Genomic DNA, 16,059 nt, shown 5'->3' on the forward strand with positions numbered 1-16,059 from the left:
TACAAGTTGTGTTGATAAATGTAATAGTACTGATGCGATGAACTTCTGGAGAGGATTCTGGTCCGATCTCATGGCTGACCCTGCTTTGAGGAGCCAGTTGGACTAGGTGAGACCCTTTCCAACCTGAATCACCCTCTGGTCCTGTGAAAGTATTACCTTGTCTACGAATAACTACTCATGCAAGACTGGAATGATAAAAAGAATTAGGCATCTCTGAAATGGGTAAGAAACTGCTGTAGTGTGCAGTTTTAAACGGGAATTAATCAGTGGGTAGATGTGCTTCTAATGGAGTCCTTGGTTATCAAAGGTCTATCTTTGAGATGGAGTCAAAATCTGAGGAAGAGATAACAAATAAAACACAGATCACCAGTGCAGAATGGTTTAGATCCCATTAATCCCCTGGATGGAAACAAACAACATGTTTTAATAGGATCCATGTAGAGCTGGGCCATATCTGGGGAACTTCTGACTCTGAAAAATATATGTGAAACTGTGGGGACCATCAACCAAGTACAGACCCCTACGTGGGAGTGTGGCAAAGAAGGGAAATGTTCTCTTTGCGGGTACAAAAAGAGGAATATTTGAGACAAGGAGGAAGGTGCTTCTCCTGCAGTTTCCACTTGTGACTTGGGTAGTTCAAGGAAGATGTTGTTATCAACAATTGGAGAGAATTGAGAAAAAGCTTGTAAGAATTGCTAAATTATTGGAAAGCACATCTACCCCTCAGAGACTGAAGGAGACAGTTTGTGTTGTCTAACAAAAAGGAAGGTGACAGGGAGACTTGAACACTCTGGTGGAGAGAAACATAAATACAATATAAAGATTGACTTCAGTCCAGCAAACAAACATTTAATAAAAACCAGTAGAAAGATACTGAAGGTATGTGAACTCAGACTAGACATAAACCACGTTTTCAGCGCCGAGAGCAATTAACCACTCACAACAGTGCAGCAGGAAACATGAAGCTTTCTGTTTCATTGGAAATTTTTACATGTTTTTCTTTTCCTAAAATATCTGCTCTAGTTTTAGAAGGAATCAGTTCTGGGAAGTCTTATGGCTTGGGTTATCCAGGGGGTCAGAAGTGAAAATCACAGTGGTCTCGTCTGGTTTTGTCATCGATTTATCCAGCAGCCCCTGACTCTATGTTCCCACCAGCTCAGGTGCCTGCGTGTCGCAGCGTAACACAAGAGGTGGTTTCACAAAGACAGGCTGATCTAGAAGTGAATTAGGAGTTTTATTTGTTCCTTACCAGCTTAGATGAGGATTTCCAGAAGAACAAATGAACTGGGGACTGAACTTTCTGAAAACCTTGTTATCCATTAAAGTGTTCCAGATACAAATTCACTTAGCTTGGTATTGATTCCTTCACCTGCTCGGAGACGAGAAGCGCATCCGCGCAGACAAGCGGCTTGACAGGCTCCTTGCTTCGCTGGGTCTCCTGGGACCCCCTTTTAGGGGACATCTCCGGACCATTTGTGCAGCCACTTAACTCGGTTTAGAAACGTACAGAGGTAAATCAACACAAATCCCACCGGTGTGGACATTTTAAAATCAAGTTACATGTCTTAAATCACTTCAGGCTTTATCCTCTCGTAATCCAGCCCGTTGCTGCAGCCAGCTGGGAGCAGCAGGGGCTCCCCCAGCCCATCCACCAGTCTGCACAGCACGGGTTTGTCCCTTGTCCCCACTGTCACTGGGAGGTACCGATGCTTCCCATCAATTTAGGAGACAGCTGAGACCAGATGCAACGTTCAGAAGATGAAAGTCAGGAGGGATGAACCCCTCCAGGACATGTTCCTGCAGGTCGCTGAGCCAGCACATCCCCACTGGTAAGCTGATGTCCTAATGGACCGGCGTTCCTTTTCCCTTCTCACAGCATCTGGCTGTTAATTCATCTTGTGATTTGTCTCTGAAAGTCCCAGCGTGTTTTTAGACTCCGGAGTATTTTCAAGAATTCACCTAGACACTTGGAAACAGGAGGGAAAAAGAACAGGAGCATGTGAATGAATATGATTAACGGGTCATGGTTATTCACAGATCCATCTCTTAAATGTAATTAGTTCATTACAATATATCCATGTTACAGAACTTCTATAAACAAGTGTTGAGGTCTGTCAACTCAGACCCTTTAAAGTCCAGATCTTGGAGAGGAAAAAAAGATTTGGAATGGAGAAAAATAGCAATTAGAGTTAAATGGCAAAATGGAGACTTAATGTGTAGTGAGCAATACTCCTTTTAGTGGAAAATGTTTTTTATGTTAACTTTTGTAAGAAAACAGTTTTCCATACTTGTCAGGCTTGACAGTTAAAGTTAATGGTGTTAAAAAACAGAGTACTGAAAAATGTTCCCTTCAGCGTAAAAGATTTATTCAATGAGAGTTTGCTTGAAAAGTTATTTTGGCGAACGGTGCTGGCTTTTGCCTAACGCTTGGAACAAAGGTCCTTGCTGTGTTACCAGGATGGGGACAGCCCCAATTCATGATTTCCCAATTAAGATGACATGACCTATTTTCTTGTATTGTTGACCTATTGTTGACCCCTTTTTAAAAAGAATGCCACCCTTCAAATGTCTTTTTTTTTCTCTTTCCCTCTCCTCCTGGAAAAACACATGGAGCAAGCGCTGATCTCACTTCTGCCTGGAGTAAAGCCGGGTACATGCTGGGATGCTCAGAGACAGAATTTGTGACTTCATCTGCACTGAAAGGTGACTGAAAAGTGTGTTGAACTGTCTCTACCTATTACATGCTATTTAGCAAGGTAGTTATCGACTGAAATTTCTCATGTCGTATTTGTGTGGCCAAAAAAAGGCTGCCCAGGAGCAGAGCTGGCTCTCCCTTTGCTGCCGGGGAGGCAGTGGTTTGTAAAGGACCTGAGTTAACAGCAGAGGCATGACTGGGTGCTCTGGGGCTCCCCAGTAACATACTGGGGAGGGAAGGGATTTCACAGCTGCCCTCCCAACCCACAGACACAAAGCTGCTTGAACTGATGACCAGCTTGCTACTTATCTCAGTACTTTTAAAAAAAATGACTTTTTTTTAAGATTTCACAGCTGCCCTCCCAACCTACAGGCACAAAGCTGCTTGAACTGATGACCAGTTTGCTCCTTATTCAGTACTTTTAAAAAAAATGACTTTTTTTTTAAAGCCTGACCCAAAGTGGGTAGAAGTTGAGGGCAATTTCCCTCTTAACATCAGGGGGTTTGTCTCTTGAAGCATTCACTGGATTTTCATCTACTTATGACAGTGATAAAGTAGATATCACTTCAGTCTGGTTTCCTGGAATTAGGCTGTGGGGCCATATGTGTGGTTTTTGTTCTGGCTGTGGCTCATATTCTTCTAAAGAAAAGGCTCATGAATGGTCTCAAAATCGCCCCCATTTTCACCTTCCTGATTTAGTGCTACTTCTTATAATCTGGACCTCTCAAAATCTCTGAATTGTACCTATCGAAGATCCTTGTAAATACAGAGTTTAGTGTAGATTGGCAGAGCTCCGTTGGCCTCCACAAAGAGCTGATTGGCACCATTTGGGAATCTAACCTGGTGCTTAGAATAAATCCATCAATACTTGCTCTCGAGAGGCAGAGATTAAAATCAGTAGGGTTAAAGCTCTGGTTTGGAGCCCACCCATGTCAGAAATGATATTTTCCTGAATTACTGATTTGAGCAAGACTTCATTGCATGTCTTTTTCAGAAGAAGGCCAGAAACATCCTGAGGCCTTCCATGCTCCTTAAGCACACACGGGTACAGGTGCTGTGTTTAATACACAGTTTTGGAATTGCTGCTCCCTCCAGCCCTCCCATTTGTCATGTCCTGTTTGGATCCTGTCCAGGAACTGAGGATCTTTTTCTGGTTTCTCATTAACTGGTGGCCCAAGTGTCCTCCTTTTTGCAGGATGGTCCTTACTGCCCAGTGTGCAGGTAGAGGAAGCTTCCAGAGCCTGGACGTGCTCTTACCCAAGTCCTTTGGTCTTTTCCCACCTCTGCTCTGGGTCTTGCAGTGTCCTCCAGCTCCAGGGTGATGGCACAGACGTGGTTACAGATTGCTCTTCAGGAAAGGGTACAAACAGAAAGCAGATCGTGGAGTCCTCCCTGTAACATCTGCGAACGCAATGTGTGCTTGGTTTAAACATTTCCCAGTGATGTTTTTAATCCTTCAGTAAATCAAACCCTGAATGATACCTCTGTGACCCCAGTGATGTGGGGGCTGAGGGGAGCGGTATCTGGAAGCTTTTGGAAGTGTAGAGTTTCATCCTGGGCGTTTGCCTCTGTAGTGAAGGGTTTGTAGAGCAGAGTTAGAGCCTCCCACCCTCCTGCAGCTACACCTCTTTGGAGACACTGTAATGATGGTGCTGGGATGCATTCTGGGACCAGCACCAGTGCAACAGCAGATTAGACCTAGGGAAGAATGTTGATTATGTCCCACCTTCTTCACATCTGTCCAAGAGAGGCTTTGTTAATGTTGCAACTGAGTCAGATTTCCCTGACCTGGAAGATGGATGTGTTTTTCCTGGAGGAAGTTCCACATTCCTCACATTGTGAGTGCTGAGGAGCCCCGTGTACCCCTGCGAGGGGCTGGGCAGAGCAGGGGGGCGGCGAGATCCACGTGGATCAAGTCATTAATTTGCTACTTTGGCAGATACTTGATGAAGAGTGGTGAAAGATTATCAGATGGACAGAGGATTTGAGCAAAAATGTTCCCAACGTGGTTCCCAGAATGGTTCCTAAATCCAGCTTTAAGTCCTGATTTAAAAGAAGCCTGATTTCTACTGGCACTGAAAAAATGCATTTTGGGTTGCGAGTGGTTCTCAGAGAATTCTCAGAGACAGAGTCGGAGCCCAACTTTGTCCTCATAATTCAAACCCCAGCAGCAGATGATCATTTCCTACAAACTGCTTTGCTCATGGACATTTTCACTGATGAAAGCTTTCTAGCAAGATTGATTTCAAGTTCCCCTCCTACATTTCCTCCGTGCCAGTAGCCCTTAGGACAAATAAAACTAACCCCAAAATGAACTAACTTCCCTGCCCATACACAGCTTTCTGTTTAGCTCAATTTATGAGAATGGATTTTGGATGATTATTATTGTGCCTGACTGGGTACGGAGCCATCTGCCTTGTGTTAGGTTTCCACGCGCTGTCTCTTCAGCCAGACTTCAGATGGCCATTCTGGCAGGAGAAGGCCAGGTTCTCAGTTACATGGTAGCAACAAATGGATTTTTAAATGGAAGGAAATTATATTGTTATCTGTTTGGAAGCAAAACTGCAGTGCCCTGTGTAGAAAGGAAAAAGGTGCCCAATGTGTTTATCTTTATTATTATTATAACCCATTATCCTCTGTTGAAAGTAGAGGTGGCCTTCAAAAGAGGCCAAATTGCAGGGAACTGAGTTTTTTTTTCCCCTGAAATATGTTTGCTTTTAATGACATATTCATCTATAAAAGCTAAAAATAACATGCTTCATTAAGTTCAAAGCACGCTGGGACACAGTTTGTTCTTTCTGGCTGAAAAGTTGAAGGTTTCCCCAGAGAGGATCACGTTTTCTGTTGGGTTTGGTGTTTTGTCTGCCTGCCTGCCCCAGTTTTGCGTGGCTGTGGAAAATGCAGGGGAGCTGTGAAGTCACCATTCTCAACCCTGGGGCCTGGAAGGAGCTGAAGTCTCATTCCTGAGTGGAACAAAGTTGTTGCTGTGTCCTCTGTTTGCCAGGAGCACCATGAATGATGCCAACACAGCTGATAGGAGTGTTCAGGCCCATCACACCAGTCTGTACCTGGGCTTTCCAACCTTTGCTTTCATGAGGCTCTTGGGAGACCTGAAAGGAGCCTTCCAGTACCTAAAGGGGCTCCAGGAGAGATGGGGAGGGACTCTTGATCAGGGAGGGGAGCCATAGGATGAGGGGGGATGGTTTTAAATTGAAAAAGGAGACATTTAGATGAGATCTTGGAATTCTTTGGTGTGAGGGTGGTGAGAGCCTGGCCCAGGCTGCCCAGAGAAGCTGTGGCTGCCCCATCCCTGGAGGGGTTCAAGGCCAGGTTGGAGGGGGCTTGGAGCAACCTGGTGTGGTGGGAGGTGTCCCTGCCCAGGGCAGGGGGTTGGAACTGGATGATCTTCAAGTCCCTTCCAACCCAAACTGTTCTGTGAAGATGTTTCTACCCACAGCTGAGCAGCCATTGTACTACAAAACTCCCCGAGAAACCCCTCTCCTGTTGTTTTGATTTGGGAAGGGAGGGAATGGTTCAAAATACAACCGTATCAAACATCTGTGGCACTTCAGCATGTAATGCTGCCGTTTGGTCCTCAGCGCAGGCAAGACGTGTCATTTCCTCTGTACATGATCTCATCCGGATTGTTCCTAGAATTAGATCTGAATAGGAAAAGAGATATGGTGCGGCTCAGCGTGTTAGGGCCTAGTAAATGGTGTTGCTTAATAACTGGTGTCAGCCGTGCGTGGTGTGAAGGGTCGGGATGTGGGTGCAAGTGGCCTGGCCACAGCCCAGGAGCAGCCCAGAGGACAGGATGCTGGAGTGCTGGGCAGGAACCTGAGCAGAAAACTGGAGACTTGGAGAAAAGATGATTAATGGAGCCTCTCTGGTTCCTGCTGAGCGGCGAAGGCTGAGCTGACGGCCCGAAGAAAGGGCTCCGATTGCAGAGTGTGAGGCTGATGGGGGCTCCGGTAAGTGTGGAGGTGGGAGGAGGCAAGTTTTTGTGTTCAACAAGGGATGAGGAGGTCAACAGCAAGGAAAGTGCTGAACCACGCTGACCCGCTGCCACCTCCTGTCTCGGGAAACACTGAAAGCTTAGAAAAAGCAGTGAGATCTGAGAATGAGGGAGCTTGAGCAATGTTGGTAATAAATTCTGCTGTGGCATCACCCGTGTAATGTTCCCAAGCAGGAGTGACCTGTTGTCCCTCATGCTGTACCTGCAGGTAGTAAGGGATGTCATCTCTCCTGTTTTCCAGTCTCTTACTGACTGTTTTCAGATGCAATTCCGTGCATGTTGCCTGTCTTCTGAGAGCAGTACAAGAGCCACGGTGTTATACACAGGTGAAATCTCAGCCCTCCCCTTCTTATTGCAACAACTGGATGTGTTTTTAGGACGTTAAGATGTATTTTAAGTATTTTAAAGGCAAATAATAATCATAGCAGGGTGATTTTGCTCTGTGTGAGTTTCCGCCCTGATGAGAAGGAAAGTCTTTCTCAGTGCTGCTCCAGAGCAGTGAGTTTTTTACACAATCATCTCCTCCAGGCTGTGACTAGACAAAGAAAAATACAAAAATGAACAGCAGGAGAGATTTGTGAAGGGAATCTGCCACATAACAGTTAGTTGCTGATAGCATTGCGTGACATCTTTGCCTGCATAATTAGGCACTTGTTTGCCCAGGGAGCCCTGCAGCCCTTTCCTGATTTTTCTGGAAGGTTCTGTATGGGTTTGAAGTGTTTTTGCAGCTGATCCATCTGAAATCCCATCAGGTTAAAGGAAAGGAAAAGCCACGTTTGTTGGATTATGGTTTCCAGATCCTCCAACTTCTGGAGCGGGCAGGGAGAGGAACGGAGAAGGAATCACGACTTGAGCAATTCATCTCGTTGTAGCTTGGACAGCCCTCGTCAGAGACTGACAGTGATTTATGAACAAGGCTTTAATATTTTTCTACTCTGTCTTGTGCAGGAGCAAAGTAAGATCTGCCCCAATGTAAACTGGCGTCGTTCCATGGGAGCTCACGGTCTATCAGTCTTTCTGAAGGTTGGGAGATATGAGTAACGGTGCTGGTCCTCCGTCCTTCCTGCAATGGGGATGTGTATTTTGAGGTATTTGGCAAGACCCAGAGCTGTTCTGGCTACTAACTGCCCGTGAGCAAGAGACTGAGCTGAAGCCAGAGAGGTTCCTCTTGTGAGTTCACGGTTCAGCTGTGGAGAAAAACACGGTGAGCCATACACAGCCATGGCTGTTCCCAGTGACACGGGGTCCTTCCCAGCCCGCTCTGGCCAGCCTTGAATGACTTCCACAGCTTTTTGCCAGATGGAAGGTGCTGAGGAAGGAAACCCCCCCCTTTCAGGGCTGCTTCCTCCCCACCTGCACAGGCACTTTTGCCGCTGCTCAACTCTGTAAGTCAAAATGTTTGCTGTACATTTGGCCCATAGTTCATGTTATCTTCAGCCAACAGGCTGCTGGATAGCCAAGTATGAGGCCCTAGAAGCTTTGGAGGTGGTGGTGGTGCCCGTCAGTGGCATAGGGAGGAGCTGCCAGAGCCCCCCAGAAACACCATGTGGATGTTGGGCAACCAGCTTCCTGCTGCTGGGGAGAGGGTTGATTGGGTAAGTCAGGCCTCCTTTATGTGTAATTTGGATGTATGCAGTTATTTGAGAGGTTTTTTTTTTTAAAGCAAAATGTCTCAAATCCCATTTTTCAGCCTGTTCAGAGAGAATTTTGCTCAGTTGTTCAGTTTGAAAGCAGGTGGGCAAGAACGTGTTCATGGTGCTGAGGGCTGAAGGCTAGATGTGAGACTGAAGGCTAGAGCAGGGTCTCATTCTTCATCCACCTCTAAGTTCAGGTGCTATTAGAGCTTTTCCCAGTTCAGACCATCACAGCTTCTGGTGGGGGAGTGTCTGGTCTAATTTCACCTTTTTCAGCTATTTGGAAATTCAAGATTGCTGACATTTCCTGCTAAAAGGCCTCTTTGCTTCTCATCTCCTTTGTTCCCTGAAGCTGCCCTGATCTCCATCTTTTATCCAAATCCAGACAGAGGCTTCTGCAAGGTCTTAAGCAGCCTTGTGAACGTTCCCCCAGATGGTTTTCCTTTCCATTTCCCTTCACCAATCCAACTAGGAGCTGAGGTTTCGCTACCTTGAGGAAAGGCTATTCTTGTGGTTTCTCTACATGCTTCAGAGAAAGCCTTACAGAATAGTTCTTCATGGCCTGGCTTTGGGGGATTTTTCAGTCTTGCTTTCCAGATCTGCAGCTTTGGACAAGTTATCAAAATGTAGATGGTGGACTGAATTAGTGAACTTTCTTGAAGATTACCTGTCACTAAGAATATATTTGGGCATCAAATGTGGGACTGTGAGGGGGTTTTGTGGTGGGTCAGAAAACCCCTGTCTCAGGTCTGGTGCAGGGAAATGTCCTGTTGGAACCAGAGGACAGATGTCATTCAGACATAAAGTTAGGTCAGTCCTGGGTACATTCAAATGTTCTAACCACAGCTAAGCCTGCTGCAACTTTCCTGCCAAAACTTGTCTTTGATTTAAGAAAAAAAAAGAATTTTAATGAAATACAAATTTCTGTGGAATGTATCTGCTGTTTTCTAAAAGTGCCCATGCTTTATCGGTAACTCAAAGCCAGAACATCATGGCTGAGCAAAACTATTTACATTTGAAAGCTTTTCAGTTGAAAATGTGTATGTTTTGGAATTGAAAATCCTTTTTTATGGCTCTCATTTTTATGGGAACACTGGAAAATTTCTGCTTTGGGGAAGGACTGCTCTGACTAGTAAGCTTTTTATTCTCAGAAGCCAAGCACTGTTTTCTCAAACAGACATTTCCACATTTTTTTCCTCGTATCTTTTTCTTCTCTTTTGCTGCTCAGACCATTTCCCTTGACTTGCTTAACTCTACTTGAAAACCAGTATGAGAAGTGGGGCTTTGTGTTACAGACTCTGTCGCATGGCTCGCTGTTCCGCGCCAGGTAAACAACCATCCTGGATAATGCTCTGGAGTGATTGCAGTCACAGAAAAAATGCAAGTTTTGCAGTGGAAGCTGTTTGAAAGGTTATTTTCAGGTCTGAGATACATATACTGGTGCTTTATCCACCTGAGCCTAACCTCGGCTGAGCGATAAGGTGCTACAGGCAGGGCAAGCCTGAATGGTTTTATCTAAATGGGCATGACAAGGTGAGAGACCTAATTCTGAGTGGATTTCATCAGCTGACAAGTGCAATGATTACCTTTAAATATTTTGTATTTGGTCCCAGGTTGGAATTTTTGCATAGGGCAACTAAGATGATTCAGGGATTGGAGCATCTCCCTGATGAGGAAAGGCTGAGAGAGCTGGGGCTCTTTGGCCTGGAGAAGGCTGAGGGGAGACCTTATCTACGTTTGCAAGTATCTAAAGGGTGGGTTGAAGGAGGACGGAGCCAGACTCTTTTCAGTGGTTCCCAGTGACAGGACGAGGGGCAACGGGCACAAGCTGGACCATGGGAAGTTCCAGTCCAATCTGAGGAAGAACTTGTTTGGGGTGAGGGTGGCAGAGCCCTGGCAGAGGCTGCCCAGGGAGGGTGTGGAGTCCCCTTCTCTGGAGATCTTCAAGCCCTGCCTGGATGCAGCCCTGAGTGATGTGGCTTCCCCATCCTTGGAGGGGTTCAAGGCCAGGTTGGAGGGGGCTTGGAGCAACCTGCTCTGGTGGGAGGTGTCCCTGCCTGTGGCAGTGGGATTGGAACTGGATGGTCTTTGAGGTCCCTTCCAACCTGAACCATTCTGTGATTCTATGAAAAGGGCATGGAAAAGGTCTGAAGAACTTGCTGTGGGGTTTGGTGGGTGATGGTTCCTGGCTCAGTTCTCTTTACTATCATGTTCCAGTTGTATGTGCTACATCTGATGCAGGTGTGAAGATGTGGCCTCAAATTTCCATTGAAGATGCTATTTTGATGTCTTTGACAAAACAGATCTTGCTCACCTTGTGTACTGAGGTGATCTGGCAGGGGTCCTAGCCCCAGAGGGGAGCCCCTGGGAGCTGGCACAGGCTCCAAGGCTGCTAGGGTCACGTAGGCAGCAGTTGGCATCAAAAGTGGCAGAAAAAATAGTATGGGATTAATTGGTGAGTTGGCGTGGCTGTTTCCTTACCTTTGAATGCCTGATGTTTTGAGCTTAATAATGGCATTTTGATATGCACGTTATGTCAAAGAAGTATGTCATTTGTTTATGCACCTCACAGCTTAAAGTTCAGTATGGGAAAGGTATTTCTTCTCTCTGCCTCTGGATGTTTAACTGTTTAATTATAATAGTTAGCATTAAAAGTTCATAACATTTTATCTTTAATAGTAAGACATTTACCTTCTGCCTGCAGTACATTGCTAAATTGGCACATTACATACCTGAGCGCAACACTGATGATGTTAGAAAATGCTAACCTGGCTTGAACCAAATTATACACTTCTCCACAAGCCTGCAGCTAATTTCCTCTCTATTGGAGGCAACAAACAGTAATATAAATGCAGGAGGAAGAGAAGAAAGAGCAGATTGAGGACACTGGAAGCAACACGCAGTGAGATGTATGTGTAAAATAGTGTATATTCAAGTACAGAGTCCTTCCAGAGCCCGTCCTTTGAGCACTCAGCAAACACCCTTCAAATGATGCTGGTGCTCAGCGTTCAGCAGACAATGCGGGGAAAGCTTGACAAACGTGATTTGTTAGAGCACAAACTGCAGAAAATCTGGGCCATGAGAAATATAAGCCTGATACTGATTATTTATGGTGTGCTGGGATTTCCTGATGGAGTATTTCAGGAGCGCTGTGTGAGCTGGCTCGGTGAAAGACCTTCCTGAAGCGGTGTTGATGAGCTCTGCTAAATCCTGAGAAGGATAAAAATCTGAAGTCACTGACGCTGTCTCTGAAGTTAGACTTGGGTCCCCTTGATTTGGGACGGTACCCCAGTCTGGAACTGGGGAAAGAAAGGCAACCAGTGCAAGGCAGGCTCTGCCCACCGAGCCCCAAGGCTTGCGGTGGAACGGTAGGGTAGAAATGGGTTTATTTAAAAGATAAAACATATTGTCTAAATCCTACAAAATGGTTGAATATCCTCCCAAATCTGGGGTGTCCGTGTTGACTATGAAAGGCTGGCTAGAGCTGTCCTGTATCGATTTAATCAAAAGCCTCTTGTTCTTGGCTGGACTTCAACCCCCCCCACCTACAAGGGAAAAAAAAAATATGGTATGATGCCCTGGATTCTTCCTGCTTGAGAACATCAGGCAGCCTTTCTTTCCACCATCCCCGTGAGAAGCAGCAGTCACTGCCTCCGCATGACAGGAGAAAAGGATGTTTTAAAGAGCAATATTAATAATAATAGCAACATTAAAATGTGGGGAAGGATTACAAAGGTAATTCCGAGATCTTGCTCAGTAATGCAGGCTATTAACAAAAGATAATCACCTTTAAGTCAGTCACCTTTAGCCCCGGAGTACAATGGAGGCGCAATTATTCAGTGCAGTACAGGAGTAATTTAAATAGAGATGGATGAACCATCAGCTCTCTCAGTTCTTGCTTGGGAAACCAGCCAGGACCAAGTCCTAAAGGGAGGAAAACAGGATGAAAAAAGGGCAGCAATAATTAAATAATTCCTGGTGTACTTCACTCCCTTTTTCCGCTGAAGCCGAAGTCATTCACCCTTTGGAGTGTAAAAAGGGAAAGAGGGGGAAAAACAGGAGAAACACGATGAAAAGCAGTTCATCATGTTCCTTTTACAAGTAGCTTTTGGAGGCCCTTATACTCCAGGCCCCTGTAAGAAATCTAGATCCAGGCTCTGCGTCAGAGCACGGGCTTTTGCCATTGGAAACCACACGTCTGTGTGACTTCAGCATCTCTGTCGCTTCGGGTCCGTGGCTGAGGAGCAGCCTGAAGCACGAGGTGGGACGAGTTTTTTATGGAAAAGGTACCACATCCACCGAAAGAGAGCTGAGGAGGTTGTGACCAGCATAAAATCATAGAATCATAGAATGGTTTGTGTTGGAAAGGACCTTAAAGATCATCTAGTTCCAACCCTCCTTCCCTGGACAGGGACACCTACCACTAGACCAGGTTGCCAAAGCCTGGCCTTGAACCCTTCCAAGGATGGGGCTTCCATGGCCTCCCTGGGCAACCTGTTGACCAAAAAGATGTGACTGTGGGGTTTATTTATGTGCGTAGGAAACCTTTCTATGCTGGAGACAGGAGACTCTTTCTTTGCAGCAACTGCTGTGTGATCCCTTCCCTGGTGTCCATACCCTGCCTTCTGCCCAGAAAATGGCCTGTGGTTGCTGAGTGCGGGGGCTGGTTAGTTTTTGTAGGGTTGCCTCAGAGTGCTGCCTTGCTGATTGTGTTGTTTAAAAGGGTCATTGAAGCTTTATGCTGAGAAGGAGGAGCGTGTGGACTCTGGAGGCATGCATGAGCTTGCAGAAGTGACTTTGAGAGCTCTTTCAAGCTGCAAAGACAAGCAGTCAGGGCCTTTGGAGATGCCTGGGGCAGGGCTGTAGCCACATGCGAGTAGTCCTCTGGACGAGCAGACATTGACTTATCATCTGAACATGTATTCAGCATGCTCTTAAAATTCCCACTGATTTGCCTTCCCACAGAAAGAAGCACCAGAGCTGAGCATCCGAACCAGGGTCCTGGTGGACAGCAAAATGACAATGAGCAGTGCTCTTGTGGCCAGGAAGGCCAATGGAATCCTGGGCTGCACAAGGAAAAGTGTGGTCAGCAGGTCAAGGGAAGTCATTCTCCCCCTCTACTCTGCACTGGTGAGGCCACAACTGGAATACTGTGTCCAGTTCTGGGCTCCCCAGTTCAAGAGGGACAGGGAACTACTGGAAAGAGTCCAGCGAAGGGTGGCGAAGATGATTCAAGGATTGGAGCATCTCCCTTATGAAGAAAGGCTGAGAGAGCTGGGACTCTTTAGTCTGGAGAAGGCTGAGGGGAGACTTTATCAATGCTGACAAGGATCTCAAGGGTTGGTTTGAAGGAGGAGGGAGCCAGACTCTTTTCAGTGGTTCCCAGTGAGAGGACAAGGGGCAACGGGCACAAGTTGGAACATAAGAGGTTCCACTCAAATATGAGGAAGAATTTCTTCACAGTGAGGGTGGCAGAGCCCTGGCAGAGGCTGCCCAGGGAGGGTGTGGAGTCCCCTTCTTTGGAGATTTTCAAGACCCGCCTGGATGCTCCTGAGTAGCATGCTCTGACAAGCTCTAGGCAATCCTGCTTCAGCAGGGGAGTTGGACTAGATGATCTCTATGGTCCCTTCTGACTCTAAAAATTCAGTGAAATTCACTGAAACCCTGTCCGTTCCCTCCGTGAGCCGCAGCGGGGATGACAGCCAGGGGGGCAGGGGAAGGACGGCTCCTTGGGCCCCGCGGCACGTGGCACAGCCCGACCCTGGCTCTGGGGCAGCTGAGGATGTGCGGGAGAGCTTAGCAGGTATGAGGAATTACAAACAGAATCCATTTTTTGGAAACAAAACTGAGAGTTGCCGGGAGAGGCGTTGTTAGTGGCTGCTAATCCACCGAGTGGAGGGAGGAGAAGCTCCAGTCCAGCCCAGTGCAGAGTGGAATAAATTCCACGTTTCTGTTTTATGTCCTGTCTGTGCGAGCGAGGGGCCTCGTGTGCTCATTCCTGCGCCGTTCCCGTGTGGCTCCGTCTGGATTGCTGCCTGCTTTGCCTTTATAAACAACATGGTAGGAGCTCAGTGCATGATTATTCTCAGAGATATTATCGCAGCGTTAGCTCCGGTTACTCGTTTTCCATCGCACAGCTCACGTGCAGGCTCCTTACCAAAGGCTTCTGGGCCCTGTGGCCTGCCTGGGTCTCTTCTGAGTGATGAGCCCCAAAATCCTGGTTTGTAGAGGTGTTGCTACTGAGTGCAACCCTCTGTGTCCAGCACTGGTCAGGCCACACCTCGAGTATTGTGTCCAGTTCTGGGCACCTCAATACAAGAGAGATCTCGAGGTGCTGGAGCAAGTGCAGAGGAGGGCAACGAAACTAGTGAAGGGCTTGGAAGACAAATCATATGAAGAGTGGCTGAAGGAGCTGGGGCTGTTTAGTATGAGGAAGAGGAGGCTGAGGGGAGACCTCATCACTCTCTACAACTACTTGAAAGGGCACTGTAGAGAGGTTGGTGCTGGTCTCTTCTCACAGGTCATTAACGACAGAACGAGAGGGAACGGCTTCAAGCTCCAACAGGGTGGGTTTAGACTGAACATTAGGAAGGAATTTTTCACAGAGAGAGTGGTCGGGCATTGGAATAGGCTGCCCAGGGAGGTGGTTGAGTCACCATCCCTGGATGTGTTTAAGGGACGTTTAGATGCGGTACTGAGGGACATGGTGTAGGGGAGGACTCTGTAGAGTAGGGTAGATGTTTGGACTCGATGATCCCAAGGGTTTCTTCCAACCTGAATGATTCTATGATTCTATAATGCTGCTGCAGGAGTCCTTCAGAAGAGTTTGAAGGACATGGGAGAGCTTGTGAAGGTCCACCAAGGGACACCTTGTGCTGCAGGGGTGACTGCTGCGATCGGTGTGGAGCTAACACAGAAAAGACCTCTCCCTGAACTGGTGAGCGCAGCGTGCGAGGAGGCAGGGGACTGGGAGCAGCTTTGGCACCTGGAAACCTCCGGCAGTGCTGTTCGTTTGGGTTTTGTCCATGTGTTGGGAGGGCAGTGCCTGTGGATGAGACACAGCATTATCAGGCTCTAGTGAGGGGTAGTGCTGTGAGGGAGGGATGGGGTCTGTCCCTGCCCCGTGCACAGCTCAGTAAATCAGAGAAGGGCTGGCTCCAGCGGCCGGGATTCCAGCGCCGTCTGGAAATTCTCCATGTGTCCATCACCACCTGCACCGTTGGGGCGGCTGAACCTCAGTGCTTCCAACCAGAGAGGTAAACATTTCGGACCCAAACCCAGGATGACAATAACCAGAGCAGGAACCTTTCCATCCCATTGCAGGTCAAGCCTGGTTTAGGCGTTTCAACCCAGAATTGAAAATTCAGAGTTATTAGGGGGGTGGTGGCTGCTCATGGCCCTTCACTTCGCCCGTCTCCATCCACCCCCTGCTTCAGGCTCATGTTCAAGACCCTGGTGGAGAATATGTTGAAAAGGCAGACGAATTAGCCTTGTAAAAAGTGGACTAAATTGATAGTGCATTAATTGCACTCTGTTAACCCTTGGTGCGCTGTACTGGGGGCAAGCTCTGAGCTTCACACACCACGTGCTGTAGGGTTTTCTGGGTGCCCTTGGTACGATGGGTGCTGCCAGTTGTGCTGCCCCACGGGGGCTCCTGGAGATGCGGTTCACTACCTGCTGCCTTCTTGCTCTGGCCATGGGTTGTGGTAGCAGCG

The 16,059-nt window shown here is 47.2% G+C and overlaps 1 long non-coding RNA gene across 1 annotated transcript in view; it reads left to right on the top strand.

Annotated features, from left to right (window-relative positions):
* The first annotated feature begins 1,679 nt into the window (after positions 1–1,679).
* Positions 1,680–16,059, top strand: part of LOC106894114 — a 32,325-nt gene continuing 17,945 nt past the window's right edge. Inside the window, exon 1 of the long non-coding RNA XR_001413219.1 lies at positions 1,680–2,703. This is a non-coding gene — a long non-coding RNA (uncharacterized LOC106894114). The remainder of the gene's footprint in view (positions 2,704–16,059) is intronic.

Source organism: Calidris pugnax, unplaced genomic scaffold (assembly GCF_001431845.1).
Source record: "Calidris pugnax isolate Ruff unplaced genomic scaffold, ASM143184v1 scaffold9, whole genome shotgun sequence".
In the NCBI taxonomy this organism is placed as follows: domain Eukaryota; kingdom Metazoa; phylum Chordata; class Aves; order Charadriiformes; family Scolopacidae; genus Calidris; species Calidris pugnax.